Raw genomic sequence first — 15,714 nt, 5'->3', positions numbered from 1 at the left:
TTTACTTTCAATAGTAATTTCCATTTTTATCTTAAGGAGGGGTGTTAGAGTAATAAAGTATTTTCTTTCTTTTTTTAATCATATTAATTTAATTATTAAGTCACTTATTATCTCTAGTTTACTTAAGCTAAACTTTGGACATAAAATAATTATTTTTTTTATTAATTATTATCATGCAACTTAGGTTTTACCTTTTAGGATTTTGATCTATAATGTTCCCACTATTAGGGTTAGTTTGGGACAAGTAATACCTACAAAATAATGGTTAGAATCAAAACAATAACAAAACTAATAATATTATTCTAGCCTCTAATTTAACCTCAATCTTAAGGACGTCTCTAGATTGGGTTTCTTAGCTCATAGCTACCTTGTCATCTTCCTGGGTGCGCACCCCTTAAGATTCTTCTTGGATGGGCATCCTCTATCCAAGGTTAATCACATATGCATATGTTAACAACATCAGAATATTCTGGCACATTGAATCCCAGCCATGGCGAACAATAAGGATCTTAATATCTCACATGCTCCATGCTTCGACTCCACATTGATTCTCGACCATAGTGGACAATGGAGAGCTTAATATCTCTCATACCTAATGCTTTGAGCCTCACTAAAATCCATGGTGCTAACCTCATAGCTTAACACAATATTACCCATAAGTATGATTCATTAATATAAATTAATTCAATAATATAATTGACCAGTTATAATACATAAACATACCTTTCTTACCTTCTTTTCTTGGTCCATGTGGCTCTATACATAGTTGGCCTTCAATGAATTATTCCTTCTAGAATTATCTCAACTCTATATTTACTTTCTAAAATTCTTCCTTTTCTAATTATAAGGAAAGGACAAAAAAAAAATTGTTTCTTCTTTTCCAAGAGTCACAACCTTTCATAATACAAATTCTTTGAAAAGTCACAACACTTCATAGCTATAATCCTTTTGAAAAGTTATAACACTTCATAAATAAAATCCTTTGAAAAAGTCTCAATACTTTATAATCACAATATTTTTGAAGAGTCGCAACTATTCATAATTATGACTCTTTCGAAGGTTCACATCCTTTCAATATCATTGATACCTTTTCAGAAAGTCACTTCCTTATTTTATTTATATTACTTTCCTCTTCCATTTTTCCTTTTTGAACTCCGCTTCTTTTTCTCCTCTCTAAAATAAACTCTCCTCCCTTTTATATTTTAATTTTAAGGACTCGTGTCTATTTGCTAAACATCTCTTGATTTTTCATTAGATTTAGTTAATTTATATTATTTTATGTTATATTATTTATTTACTTATTTAGGTTTATTATTATTTATTATTAAATTCTATTTAGAAAGTTAACATACTTTCTACAATAATGTCTCTTGTATTTAATTTTATTTCTTTATTTACTCATTAAAATTTTGTTATTTTTTAATTATGTAAAATGTCATACTAAATATTATTTCATTAATAATATAGATTAAATAATTATAAATAATTATTATTTCCTAGTTTTATATTTTAATATTAATTTTAATATAACTTTATTATCATTATTTATTTAATAACATTATATTATCTAATTATTATTAAAATTCTATCTTAAAATGAGGATATGACATGATCTCCTTTATAAGGATTGATCTCTTTGTAATAATTCATTCACTTTTGATTATAGCGATTTCTCTTTTTGCTCATCAAGAATGTCTCATCTAGCCTCCATAGGCTTTGCTTCTCTCTTTTTGTAACAAGTGTTTGCATGCAAGTTATTCTTGAGAGTTGTGGGGTTGATCTTTCATCAACTTCAACAATATCTATATATAGTTAAAAATAATTACTTTATTTTTATTAATGTTGGGTTTCTAAAAATTTTGTTTAGAGATAAAGAGGAGGATATATATATATATATAGAGAGAGAGAGAGAGAGGTGCAAAAGGAAGAGTAAGAGAGAGTACGATAGTAAGATAGAGAGAGGTATGGAGATGGAGATTGAGAAGAAGAGACATGTGGAGGAGGGAAATGAAGATAGAAATAGTTCGATGAATATAGAGTGCAAGGATGTGAAAAAATAGATAGAGATATAAAGGTAGATTGATAGGGAGATGAGGAGATATAGAGAGGATGAGAGGGAGAGAGAAAAAGAGATAAATATGTAGTTACATTCCATACCTCTACAGCATACCCTTTGCACAGTAAGGTGTGATTGCTAGTTGTAATTCCTTTTAAGTCCCATTTGATCATTGTGTAACAACTTGACGATAAGTTTTTTGCGCAAATTTTGTGTTGATTTCCATATGTTGTAAAGATTTGATGACTTCATATAACTAGTTTTACCATATAATTTACATTTCCTTAACAAATAAAAATTGCTTCTAGAATGAAAACCTTCTAATTCAAACAATGTACTTTTACAAAAGCATTTATGAAAAAGAAAACATCATCTTTCAATGTCATGTAGCAATAACCTTAAAAGTACAAAAAAATTACATTGGCTAAGAGCACACCCACTCAGCTTTAGTATTTTTTTTTATTCCAAAGTCATGTGAACCTCCAATCACCAAAGACCTCAAGTCATCCCTTAACGCATAATGTTCATCGGAGCAAGGTTGCTTTGAAGAGCTCCATCAAAGTTTAGCTTCCTACTCTAAAGGAGGCTTTCTATTTTTCATCTTTTCTATTATTCTTAGAGACTTGCGTGTGAATGAGAAACTCCAAAATGATATTTTCTTCCCTAAAAAAAATTGTGTTTCTAGACAAGTCTGAATTTGTGCAATTATTATTTTCAATTTCAACAATTTTTTTTTATCAATCTACTATGATATATATTATGAATAGTTTACAAGAATTTATATCTCAACTAATTAGAAATGATCAAGGGTGAAGCATAAGGACTTCCACAATAGTCATTGTGAAAGTTTTACACATGATTGAAAATTATGTAAATTTGATTATTGAAAACATATCATGTTTTGCCTACCTTGTATCAAAATAGTATTGAGATAGCAGATCTCTTACAACAATTAATGGTTCACCATATGATACAGTGAGAGTGATCATTAGTATTTATGCACACAAAGGATAATGATGTAAGAAGTATTCCACTTTGCCTTGCAACTCCAAAAGATAATTAGCAAAGACTCTTTAAGGGAGAGTGAACTCTAGTTGTATTGAATCTAATAGTCATTATAGCAATTGTGATTGTTTATACTAATGAAAGAACAAGCTAATATCATATTTGATAAATATTCATCTCATATATTAATCAAAATATTACCAAACATGGCACTCATTCCAACTTTTCACTTCGTCCTCTTGAATTTATTTTCCCTTACTCTGCTTTTCGATGAAGATGTCTATGCAGGCATCAAAAGACTAGTGACAAGACCCTTTTTTATAATTATAATAGAAATCATAATAATGATTGAATTTTGAAATTTAATTTAATTATTAAACATTAAAAATTGTCTTATCATAGGTATTTTGATACCTGCATAGCCACTTCCCTCTTGGATCATTACCACTCATTCCCTCTGACTTCACATAATTGATTTTTTCCTTTCTTACCAATGTTGTTTAAGTTCAATTGGATTGGGAAGATGAGTGGGTGATTGTCATGGTCATTTGTTGTGCCATATCTTAGTTGCAAATTTGCATGTATGGGTTTTTAGGAAGCATTTGGGCAGTGGGGTAGGTTTTTGTTTGCAGCAATGGATATTGTTTCTATTTGGTGGCAGTTGTATTTGTTTTTTCTTCCTAGCTTCAATCTTTGCTTGGCGGGGATTTTGATGGCGTCGTCTTTGGAGCTACCTCATATTGACAAGGCTCGTAATGGGTCCTCTTCAAGCATGCATGCAAAGCGAGCATATACTTTTTATACAAGTGATGGTCCTAAAATGAAGAAATTTAATGGGTGTCTTCCTAGATGTCAAGATTTCCTTGTTCTAGTCATTTCTCCTTATTTGGTGCCAAAAGATGTCTCATATTAGGGAAGACACACTCTCATGTGTAAGTTTCTCGGTATTTGTATTTCTCTGGCTATTTTGGAAGCTTGGATCTGATGTTCCTGGTAGATTGAAGGAGACGTATAAATTATGCTTGTAGCCAATAGCTATTTTATGGTTGTTTTGTCCAATATGGTAGATCGAAATAGAGTTTTTGAAGGTGGCCCATATTTTTACAATCAGGTTGGGTTGTTTATTAAACCACGACATATGTGTTTTAATTCAGCTGAAGAGATGCCTTCTCAAGTTCTCGTTTGGGTATGTCTACCTCGCCTCCCCCTAAAGTTTTGGAGAGAAGACATCTTACATAGAATGCTAATCTTCTGGGGATGTTGTCAGCGGTTGCTACACAAACTCTTGAGAAAAAGGTGATTTCCTTTGTCTAGATTTGTGTTGAGATAGATTTGAGTAATCCCTTGTCAAATTCGATGGAAATTTTTATGGGATCTTCATCACGGATTCATCAATTAGATTATGAATCTCTCCCTTTTTGGTGTTAGTTTTTTCATGAGTATGGCCATCTCCAACAACTGTAAAGAACCAAATTGGCTATCGGCTTGAATATTGAAGCACAATTTATTGTCTTTACAAATTTTAACAATTTAACAATGTATTTGCTTTTCTCTTTTGAAGATTAAAATCAACTACTTAAGAAACTTGAAATGATAATATTAAAATCAGACAATAATCAGATAAACTCCCTCATAACACTTAATTTTTTCTTTTTACTTTGGAAGTCTCAAATCAGAATTACATAATATAAATATGGCACTTGAATTGCAATTAAATGTGCCAAACTTGTGAAACTTATTTGCTCCTTATTGTCCACTATGATCTCGCAATGCCAAACCTGACCACAAATGCTAGATGTCCTTAGGTGGCTCATGGAAATGCACATGTAAAAATGACAATCAAGGGAGCTGGAACATAGATGTGGCTTCCCAAATCCCTTAGCATGAGTTGTTGATTGGTAATGTAGGCTCCAATAGATGTCGCACGGCCTCTAGACAAATGTTTCCCTCAAGCATGGGCTGAAAGTAATAATTGGGCATAGTGATGTAAATGTCCAGCCTATTAAGAGTAATCTTCCTTAGTTCCAATCCTGGCCACTGGTAGTAATAAATATAGAAACTTCCAATAACCAATTTCATCTTTAATACAGGCTCTCAGCAAAAATGTAAAACTCCATACTTCCACAATTTATCAATAACGAATTCTCCAAGCCACAGGAATACAATAAGGAGACTCGGCAAATTGTTTACAACAACACAATTTGCAATGAAATTACTAGAACAATCTCCCAGATATAAGAAAACACAAATAGGAGATTTAACTAATGAAACCACTATACATCAATAGTGACTTCAAACATCAAAAACTTTAGAGACCCTTATACTTCAACAAGGGCTCACAATTCAGAACTCGAAAGAAAGCCACAAAGGCACAAAATTAAATATATAATCAAGCATGTCTTTCCTAAAGAATGAGCTCTTATTTATAAGCTTTTTGTTGGCCAAATTTTCCTTAATACTCCACTTCAAAAATTGTAGAAGTTTCCCAAAAGAACTCAACACAAGAAACTTTCCAACTCGCTTTTTAGAAACATCTCTTAAAGTCGTTATTATAATAAAATAGATATTATTATAATAATGCAACTTAATGATAAATAAATAAATAAGAGCTCATGCAATTATTAATCTAATTCACTACAGGTGACGACCAACTGCCAAACCACCCACTGCACTGCCAAAAATAGCAACTACTAAAAATAGACTTACTAAAAATAGTAAATCCATGACTGAGACCTCCAAAATGCCCTATCAACTCACGAGGGTCGCTATGGTGAACTAACTTGGTCAACTGCAGGAACCTACTAAAAATGGGGACATTACAACAACAATGCCTGAAAGTTCGTAAGGAAGTTCATTCTTCTAATCCCGCCTCTTTAGCACCTCCTCCTATGGGTAAAGAGGATAAACAAAAATATTTGATGAAGGACAAACCCTGTGTAAGATAAGGAAGGCTTTGTACCAGCTAAAGCTAAGGCTAAAGGACGAGGTCAGAAGAGAACCTTCAAAGATAGATAGATAGGTGAAGGCTTTAACAGGTTTGAGGTGTTGGATACTTTAGCTTTGGAGAAAAGGATCCCACATGTGCTTGCTTCTAATATTGTTGGGGTGAGTACGAAGGTTGTACCAGTTCTTGAACCAAGTCCAGATTAGACTATACAAGGTCAACAGGTGTCTCAAGTGACTTTGAATAAATCCATGGAGGAGGACATTGTTTTGGTTGATTTGCCTAGAGATGTTTTAACTTCATCTCAAAATAAGGGTTCATCCCATAGTGACTATTCTTGTGACGAATGTTTATGGCCCTATTGACATTCATGGGAAGTTTTTTCTTTGGGATCACATTAGGTATCTTTGTTCTTGTGCAACATATTTTTCCTGAATTTTAGGAGGAGATTTTAATTTTGTTTTAAGTCTGGAGGAGAAAAGAAGGGATATGCCTAGGCTTAGCTCTGCTTCTGACCTTTTTCAAGTGTGGGTAGATGTTCTTTATATTATTGATGTTAAGCCTTTAAATGGGGTTTTCACTTGGAACAATAGACGGAGTGGTTAGGAGGTTATCTTGAATGTCTAGATAGGTTTCTTGTTTCTTGTTACTAGGTTGGAGGTGGTTTGATTATGTGTTCTAAAATTCTTGACTAGACAAACTTTGATCATTGGTCGATTACGTTCTCTTCTTCTCCTACTGAAATACTTAAGAACCCATCTTTTAGATTCCATCTTATGTGGCTTTGAGACGCATCGCTATATGATATGGTGGCTAAGTGGTGGAGAGAGGATGGACTAGCTTATGGCATGACTATGTTTGTTTTTGAGAAGAAACTTAAATACATCAAATACCATCTTAAGAGATGGAATACTTCCATTTTTCGGAACCTTCAGTCTAGAAAGAGGAATGCTCTAGATCGTCTTACGGTGATTACTTGCCACATTAGGGACTTGTCATGTCCCCAATTTTTAGGTGACAGTTCGATTTAATTAATTTAATTAATGGTTGTCCAAGGACGACTAATTAATTATTTTAATTAAATAAATAGTTATTAAAAGATAACTTTATATTTAATAAAGTGACTTGGATTATAAAAATATTTAATAAAGTCACTTGAGGGATAAGATCAAAAATGTTCTAGAAGTCTCTGGAGAGGATGGAGAAAAAAGAATAAATAGGCACCCCGGGGCTCCATTCGAATCAGGCAGTTGATTATCTCTCTTTGATTTTCAAATTGTGATTTAATCACAAGTGCATTGTGGAACCTAGGGTTTTCGCAATTGTCACAGTTGGCCATTGAGAACGATAACTCTCAATCGGTACGCAATTTTGAGGGTATGAAATATCATCCGAATTATTGCAGATTGTGTTGGAGTTGAGGAAAGCCAACTCCGAAGACGCCAAGATCACCTGCATGCGAACCTGTCAAAGAGAAGCCATAGAAGGGAAGAGCATGGAGCATGGGCAAAAACCCTAAACGGACATGAGAGCCAAAAATGCAAACACAATAAGAAATGTATTTACAATAAGAAATGGCTTGAAGAGATATGATATGTTACAATGAGAGAGAGCCCGAATATAAAGAGCTCATGGAAGCTTGTAGAACAAGCTGGAAGGAGGTAGAAGATAAGATTGACAACTCAGCACACATCCACAAAAAGTGGAATATGCTAAAAAAGGAGAAAACTCCCGAGTTGTCAACAACTAACCACTACATGCATTAAATATAAAATATTAAATAAATGCATGACCTAAGTAAGCTTAAGCAATAGAATAAATAATTAAATATTAATTATTTACTCTAACACCCCCCCTTAAGTGCAACTTAGGGAAATGCCTTAAGCTCACAAAGCTAAGATGAAATGCATAATGGGTCCCGGCAACGAGGCCATTTTAGGTACCCAAGTACAATGCAAGAAAATGCAACCTCTGTAAGCGAGGAAAGAGAGAAAACCACATGGGAAAAACCCTCCCCCAAAAAGAGGTAAGAACCCAGTGAAGAGCTGAAGAAGTCTCCAACTAGGGAAAATGTCCCCTAAAACAGGAACAAAGAGTGATCATGAAGAAGTAGCATCACTGAAGCATGAAGAACCGCAAATCTGTCAAACTGCTGATCTGAAGAAACCTCCATGGAAGAAGAAGGCACGAGCCGAGCATGTCTATATGGTAGATGATCCATCTCACCGAAATGCATAGGTAGCCAGCCACTGCAATCGCCTTGTATGTAGGATCAACCACTGAATACATAGTTCACACTAACGAACCATCAAACCATGGATGCATTAGAACACAGCATAACCCCCCCTTAATGCAGACAGGGTGTGATGACAGGCAACTGAGAAGGTGAGCCAAAATTTTCTGCAAACGAACCAAGAACGAGGAGAGAGGAAAAGAGGTACAGACACCGATAAAGACATGGTCTAACTGACTCTGCATGGGGCTAATGTCGTGGAAGGGACACTCACTTGACAAAGGGAGAATGCCTAAAATAGCAAACAAATAATCCCCCCCATGGTGCTTTATGAAATAGTGCAAGTACACCTGACTCAAAACAACGTTCATGACTCCCAGAATACAAAAGTGACAGTTTATCTCAGTGCGAAATAGAAAAGTGCTTCAAAAGGATAGCTACAATGATCAGAACTGAAAAAGAGCTGAACCAAAAGAAAGTACAGCCGAAAAGAAAGCAAACCATGCCAGGAAAACGATCCTCGGGCCTAAAACACTCAAAATATCCACCATAGAGCAAAAAATGCCAAAACTATGATAGAAAGAGAAGAGGCCAAAAACGAAGAAAAAGGACTACATTTTTGAAAAGAACACAGAACCAGCTTTCCAAAAATATAAAGTTTTCAAAAAATTGACATGGGATGTAAAAGATATGCATGTCGGAGTCAAAAACAAGACTTCGGACTTCAATAGAAAAAACGAGCAATAAAAAAGCATCAAAACCTAAAAATACCTGCACCAAAATCTCCGTCTCGGAACCAGCTTTCCGACGCTTCTTTCGGATCGGAAAAATACCTCCGTATGCAAGAGTTATGGCCAAAAAACCAAAGGTAGGTCCAAAAGCAATCGGGAGAGGTGCATGCAAGGGCTGATGCAGCGCTGACGTCAGCAAGTCATGCGATTAAATTTGACGGCTTGGAGGCCGTCGCCGCAAAAAAAAGTGCCACGTGGGATAGCCACGTGGCAGCTGACGTGGCAGGGGTGACGTGGCGGGTCCACGTGGCAAGGTGCCACGTGGCGCCCATGCCACGTGTCACCCCCGCAGTGGCCTACTCGGCTGACGGGCTGCAGAGTTGGCGCTGAATGGAGGCGGAGCTGTATGGCGGCGGAACCGGGAGGAGATCGGGCGGGGCGGAGCGCGGGCTGAGAAATGGAGAGGCGCCGCCGGCGGAGGGCGGCGGTCGGGAGGCGGCCGGGCCGCGGTGGTTCACGGGCGGCGCTGCCTACTGCGGCCGCTGCGGGCTGCGCGCAGGTGGCGCGGCGGCGGTGCGCCCGGGAAACACGTTTTAAAAAAAAAATTTACGCTCTGCGTCCGTACGATCCGTACGGCAGCGACCCTGGAGGCCTCAAAAATTCGCCAAAAATGCCCTGTCTCCAAAAACGACAAGTTTTATATGAATCCTGACTGGAAACGGCCTTCCGGATCCAATGGTGATGTCCGTTTGGGCTGAAAGTGATCCGAAAATTCGTTGATCCCCTGATTTGAAGAAAAAATGCACAAACAAACTAGGGTTTGTGACTTCAAATCACGGCTTCAAAATTTCTTCAACGAAGCAACAGCAGGAAGGCTCTGATACCATGTTGGAGTTGAGGAAAGCCAACTCCGAAGACGCCAAGATCACCTGCATGCGAACCTGTCAAAGAGAAGCCATAGAAGGGAAGAGCATGGAGCACGGGCAAAAACCCTAAACGGACATGAGAGCCAAAAATGCAAACACAATAAGAAATGTATTTACAATAAGAAATGGCTTGAAGAGATATGATATGTTACAATGAGAGAGAGCCCGAATATAAAGAGCTCATGGAAGCTTGTAGAACAAGCTGGAAGGAGGTAGAAGATAAGATTGACAACTCAGCACACATCCACAAAAAGTGGAATATGCTAAAAAAGGAGAAAACTCCCGAGTTGTCAACAACTAACCACTACATGCATTAAATATAAAATATTAAATAAATGCATGACCTAAGTAAGCTTAAGCAATAGATTAAATAATTAAATATTAATTATTTACTCTAACAGATTGGAGGTGACATTCAGTCATTTCATCAGGTCATTAATTTGGGTCTAAGACTAATTTTGTGGTTCTTGCATCATTGTTCATCGTTGGATCAGCGAGAGTGGTATTAATCACCATTTTTCAGCCAGCATTTCTGGAGAATAGAGTTAGCCGACGTTTTCGCAAATTATTGCAGGATTGAAAAGAATTCGGAAGGAATTGAACTAACAAGTCAGGGATCCGACCCAAAACAACAGGACAAGAAGGTGCAATCTGCAGAAGACATTATTGGCATTGATTTATTTCACTTGCAGGCAAATTCGAATGGTTGGATCGGTTTCGGCACGCGAGTCTCAGGTCAGGCTAGGATGACCTGGCATTGAAGGTTTCGTAGACGAGCTCCAGATGGCATCTGCCGCACCCAAAGAATATATAATGGTCGTTTTACATTAATTATCGAAGCCGCACTCAGTCGGGGGTAACAAGCATTATATATTAATCCTCATTACGGTCAGGAAGGAGCGGTCTTGGTGTGCACGGGATGCCATTAACAGCTAGATTATCTTGACAGTCTGAACCGCAGGATCAATGACGAGTCTCTGATCAGTAGTATTCTTGGTGGAGGTCTCAGGCTTGGACTCGGGCATATGAGAGCATAGCTTTGATGATGATATTTGACAGCACCAAGTGACTCCTCTGCATGTGTATGTCTGCGGGAGTATGTAGCAGCACCCTTCATCATGGAAGTTGACCTGTCACTCTCAAGGCTACGCGATGGTGGATAGCCAAAGCTGTGGAGATATTAGGATGATGATGCCCGACTTCGCCCTTGCATCCTCATATGTCTTTGTGATTTAGAGATCAGTTGAAGCGGCTTCAGCTCTAGGGCCTGGTCTGAGGGTTTTCAGTATAATTTTGAGAATCAATTATTTCCAAGGGGAAACCAGTTTACCTACGGCAAAAGTCGGCAAAGAATACTGACTCATCAGTTCTTTTTCAGACGTATATATATTAAGAAATTCAGCATCAGCTCCAAAAATATTGTGCTACTCCAAATACTACCCTTTGAAACCGACGGACTCAGTTTGGAGGTTACACAAACACAGCAGTAGCAGTGACGGGCTAAGGACGAGTTTGAATGTGCATCCCTGAATTATGATATAGAGGGAACAGTCATCATAATAACTGGAGTGAGTTCTGAATAAGACCGTGCGGTAGTTCAGGGTTGATCTAACGGCAACAGTATTGTTACGAATGTAATCCCAGCCGTGTGGACAAGTCAATAGGAGCAGTGTGGGCATTTTTACATCGCCAGTTTCCAGCTTATGAAATGCCAACGAACATTACAGTGGTATCAGAGCCTGTTTGCAAAACTATTTGACGAATTGCCACAGTACATTGTTGGGATTTAGTGACCTTTATAGCTAGGGTCATTTCAGTGGTATCAGAGCTGAAGTATAAAGAGTTTTCTTGGTGCCGGAGAAAGCAATAACTAGTAAGGGTTATTTCAGTGGTATCAGAGTTGAAGTATAAAAAGTTTTTTTTTTTTTTGGGTGCTGGAGAAAGCAATAACCTGTCAGGGTTATTTCAGGACTCTAGGCTCATAGAGGCTTTTGGCAAGGTAGAATCCCAGGTTATGCAGGATGTGGAAGAATGGGAGCTTCGAGAGGAGATTTATTGGAAACATAATACTCGCATTGATTGGTTACAAGAAGGGGATATAAATATTACTTTTTTTCGTCATTTTGTTCAAGATCCTCGTCATAAGGGGTACATTTATTCTATTGTTGCTGCAAAAGGACTTCAAATTTCCTCTCAGTCAGTTATGACAAAGGAAGCTCGCCACTTTTATTCTACCCTTTTAGTTGAAGATTCTCGGCCTACAACTAAGGAGGAGAACTTGATTATTTCTTGCATTTTGTCTTTTATCACCAACACAATGAATGACTCTCTTATTTGTCTAATCTTGATGACAAAACTTGAAGAGGTTGTGTTTGGGATGAATAAAGGTAAAGCTCTAGGCCGAGATGGCTTCCCTGTGGATTTCTTTCAGGAATTTTGGGACATTATTAACATAGATCTCTTGGAGGTGGTTAAGAAATCCCTTTAGAATAAGTAGATGCTTTGAGTGTTGAATTCTACATTATTGACTCTTATCCCCAAGAAAGAAGCGTTGGAAATGTGTTTAGCACTCCCCTCGAGATTTGTTTCAAGGGCTTAACCGCCTCCTTTGTACTATAAGTTGAGCGGTTGTATCTATAATCACCCAAAAATGGTCATCTAGTATTAGCCCCCTTCTCAACATTTTTGCTATTTTATTTAATCATTTACCTAGATCAAATCTTTGAGAAATCAATTTAGTTGATTTTATCCTATAGTTTGACCACTATATCCTAAGTTCATATTTAGTTAAAAGGAACATGTCCCCCTTTAATTATATAAAAGACCCCTTTCACCTCTTATCCTTAATTGCACACATAAAGTCATTTTTCTATTTTAAAAATAAAAGAAAAAAATTCTTGTCTCACATGGAGATACAAAAGTCAACTCTTTTTTATTGGTGGAAATGATCTTGCACATGGATCATGCAAAAGTCAACTCCCCACCCGTGATTAGATCTTCTTGTCTCATGATCTCTACCCTCTGTACTTCTTTAAAAGGGAGAGCTCTCTCCTCATCTAAGGATCCATCTTATTTGCATTAGTGTTATGTTGTTGGTTTTTCTATAGGTACTCTTGGAGCTCTTGGAGAATCTTGTGGCTTCACATTCATTCTTGCATAGCATAGTAGTTTGATCTCATATTGCATTAGCCTAGTTTCTTTTATGCGATAGAGTAGCACATTTAGCTTAATCAGGAGGCTTGTGAAACTCTCATATTCTTAGCTTAGTTTGCATTCTTTGCATTTCATATAGTTTAGTTGCATTTTTCTATAGCATTTCATGGTAGTTCTTGGACACTAGCATCCTTGCTCGTCTTAGAATCTCTCATTTCATGGTGTACTTGCAAGGGGTTGCATTCCTTAGGTCAGCTAAGAGCCATCTTATTGTTATTTGCATTCCTTTGTACTCCATGACTAAAGAGCTCTAGGTCAACATTTGAGGCTCTCGATCCATGAGATCTCTCAAATAGAAGGACTGAGAGAAGTCCACATTTCTATGTGTATAGTATTGAGCTTTAACAGATCGATCTTTTGGTGCAACAACAACTCAACTCTAACAAGTGGTATCAGAGCTTGGTCACAGGTTTGAATCCTTAGACCCTCAAGTAAACATTGATGGGGAGATTGTTGGAGATTCGTTCAACTCTCCCCTTAGGATTCGTGACAAGGGCTTAACCACCTTCTATGTACTATAAGTTGAATGGTTGTATTTGACATTGACAAATCAGTCTTTTCGTGCAACGACAACCCCACTCTAACAAGAAGGTATTGATAATCTTGACTCCTTTCGCCCCATTGCCCTTTTGTAATGTTGTCTACAAAATTAACATTAAATTGATTGTGTAAAGACTCGAGATATGTCGTATAGTCCTGATTTTGGAGGAACAATGGGGGTTTTGTGGCTGGTAAGCATATTCTTGATTGGATTGTAATGGCATCTAAAGTTATTCATTCTATGTCTACTTCAAAAGAGAGATTTGTGTTCATTAAGTTGGGTATGGCTAAGGCTTATGACAAAGTCAAATGGAGCTTTCTTCAAAAGATCCTCTTAGGTTGGATTACAAGTTGTGTTGCTTCAGGTTCTTTTTCTATTCTTATGAATGGTGTGCCATCAGATCCATTTGGTGCCTTTAGAGAGCTTCGCCAAGGGGACCCTATTTCTCCCTACCTTTTTATTATTTTGGCTGAGGGTTTGGGTCATTTTCTTAAGCTTTGAGCTCGCAAGGGTTTGATTCATTGGTGGCAATGGGGTAATGGCTTGCCTCCACTTTCACATCTTCATTTTGTGGATGGTACTTCATTTATGGGAGAGGCTCATTTTTACAAAGCTACTTCTTTTTGGTATGCCTTGAATATTTTCTTGCATCTTCAGGTTCGAAAGTTAATGAGAACAAATCCTCCATTTTTTTCTTCAATGCCCCTCAGGTTATTTAGAGGCGTATTGTTGCTATTTTGAGGTTTCAAATTGGGTCTCTTCCCTTGGGTATCCCTCTTACTGTTGGCAGACATCCTAGATCCTCCTGGCAAAATTTGCTTGATAAACTGTGTCAAAAGGGTAACACCATTGGACTCATTGATGGTTATCAAATGTTTCTTTCTTGACTCTATTGAAGTTGGTTATCCAAGCCCTTCCTATTTATAGGTGTTGTTCAAGCTGCTCCTATGTATTTTCTTCCGGAATTTGATGCTCTCTCTCATCAATTTCTTTGGAGTGGGAATATTTCAACTTCTAAATGGAGTTTGGTTAAGTGTACAATTGTTTGCAGACCACAAAAGGAGGGCAGCCTTGGATTGTGATCAACTATTTTAAATGGATAGGTTCTTGTTGCTAAGCTTTACTGGTGTTGGTGTACTAACCAGCATCAGCTTTGGGCTTTGGGCTCCTATTCTCACCCATAAGTATCTTCTGGTTGTTGGTGTGGTTGAGTTTCACCATTCCCCTTTAGAAGGAAGAGGATCCATGATTTGTAATATGCTAAAGTTCGGAGCTCAGTTCGTTAACAATGGTCTCTTTTGGATTTGTCATTCAAGATCTCAAGCTTTGTTTTGACTTTACTCTTGGGGTGGGCACCTAGCTTCTATCCTTTCCACTCATCCTCATTTTCGGGCCCTTTCTCAAACTTTTATTGATTTTGGTTGGGACACGATTGTTCATTAATAGATAGGGTGTGTTGGAGGTTTGGCTCTTTCCTTTTGTTGGAAACACCCCTTCTGAATGGCCTCCAAGAGTATTTAAAGAGGATAGGTAGGAGCTCATTCAAATTTTGTAGTCTCAAGAGTGTACTACTTTGGTTGGCAATGATGTTCTCACTTGGGATAGCAGTGATTTGTCTAGGAAATTTTTTGTGTCTGCAGGATATGTTGAGCTTCTCCATCAAATTGTGGGGGATATTCAGGTGCCTTGGTGGAAGCAAGTTTGGTACAAGTTTTCCAAGCCCGAATGCAATTTCTTCATGTGGTTGGTGGTCCATAGCCAATGCCTTACATAGGATAATTTATGCAAGTGTGCCTTTTAGGGACCGTCGATGTGTGTTTTGTGTCAGACTAGTGAAGAAAATGTCTCTCATCTCTTTTTCCAATACTCCTTCCTAGACATATTTGGCATTCATGGTGGAATTTATGGAACCAATCATGTTGGCATGTTTCCTCATTGGTTGAGTTCTTTGCACAATTAGGTAAGGCTCTTGTCAAGACGTATTTTCTTCAAGTTGCCTGGAATCTTGGACCCTCCTTTATTATTTGGCATATCTAGTTGGAGAGGAACCATCGTATTTTTCAAG

This window comes from Cupressus sempervirens, chromosome 7 (assembly GCF_028749045.1).
Source record: "Cupressus sempervirens isolate cs-2001-9-10 chromosome 7, ASM2874904v1, whole genome shotgun sequence".
Lineage (NCBI taxonomy): Eukaryota > Viridiplantae > Streptophyta > Pinopsida > Cupressales > Cupressaceae > Cupressus > Cupressus sempervirens.
This window is presented reverse-complemented; position numbering follows the sequence as displayed.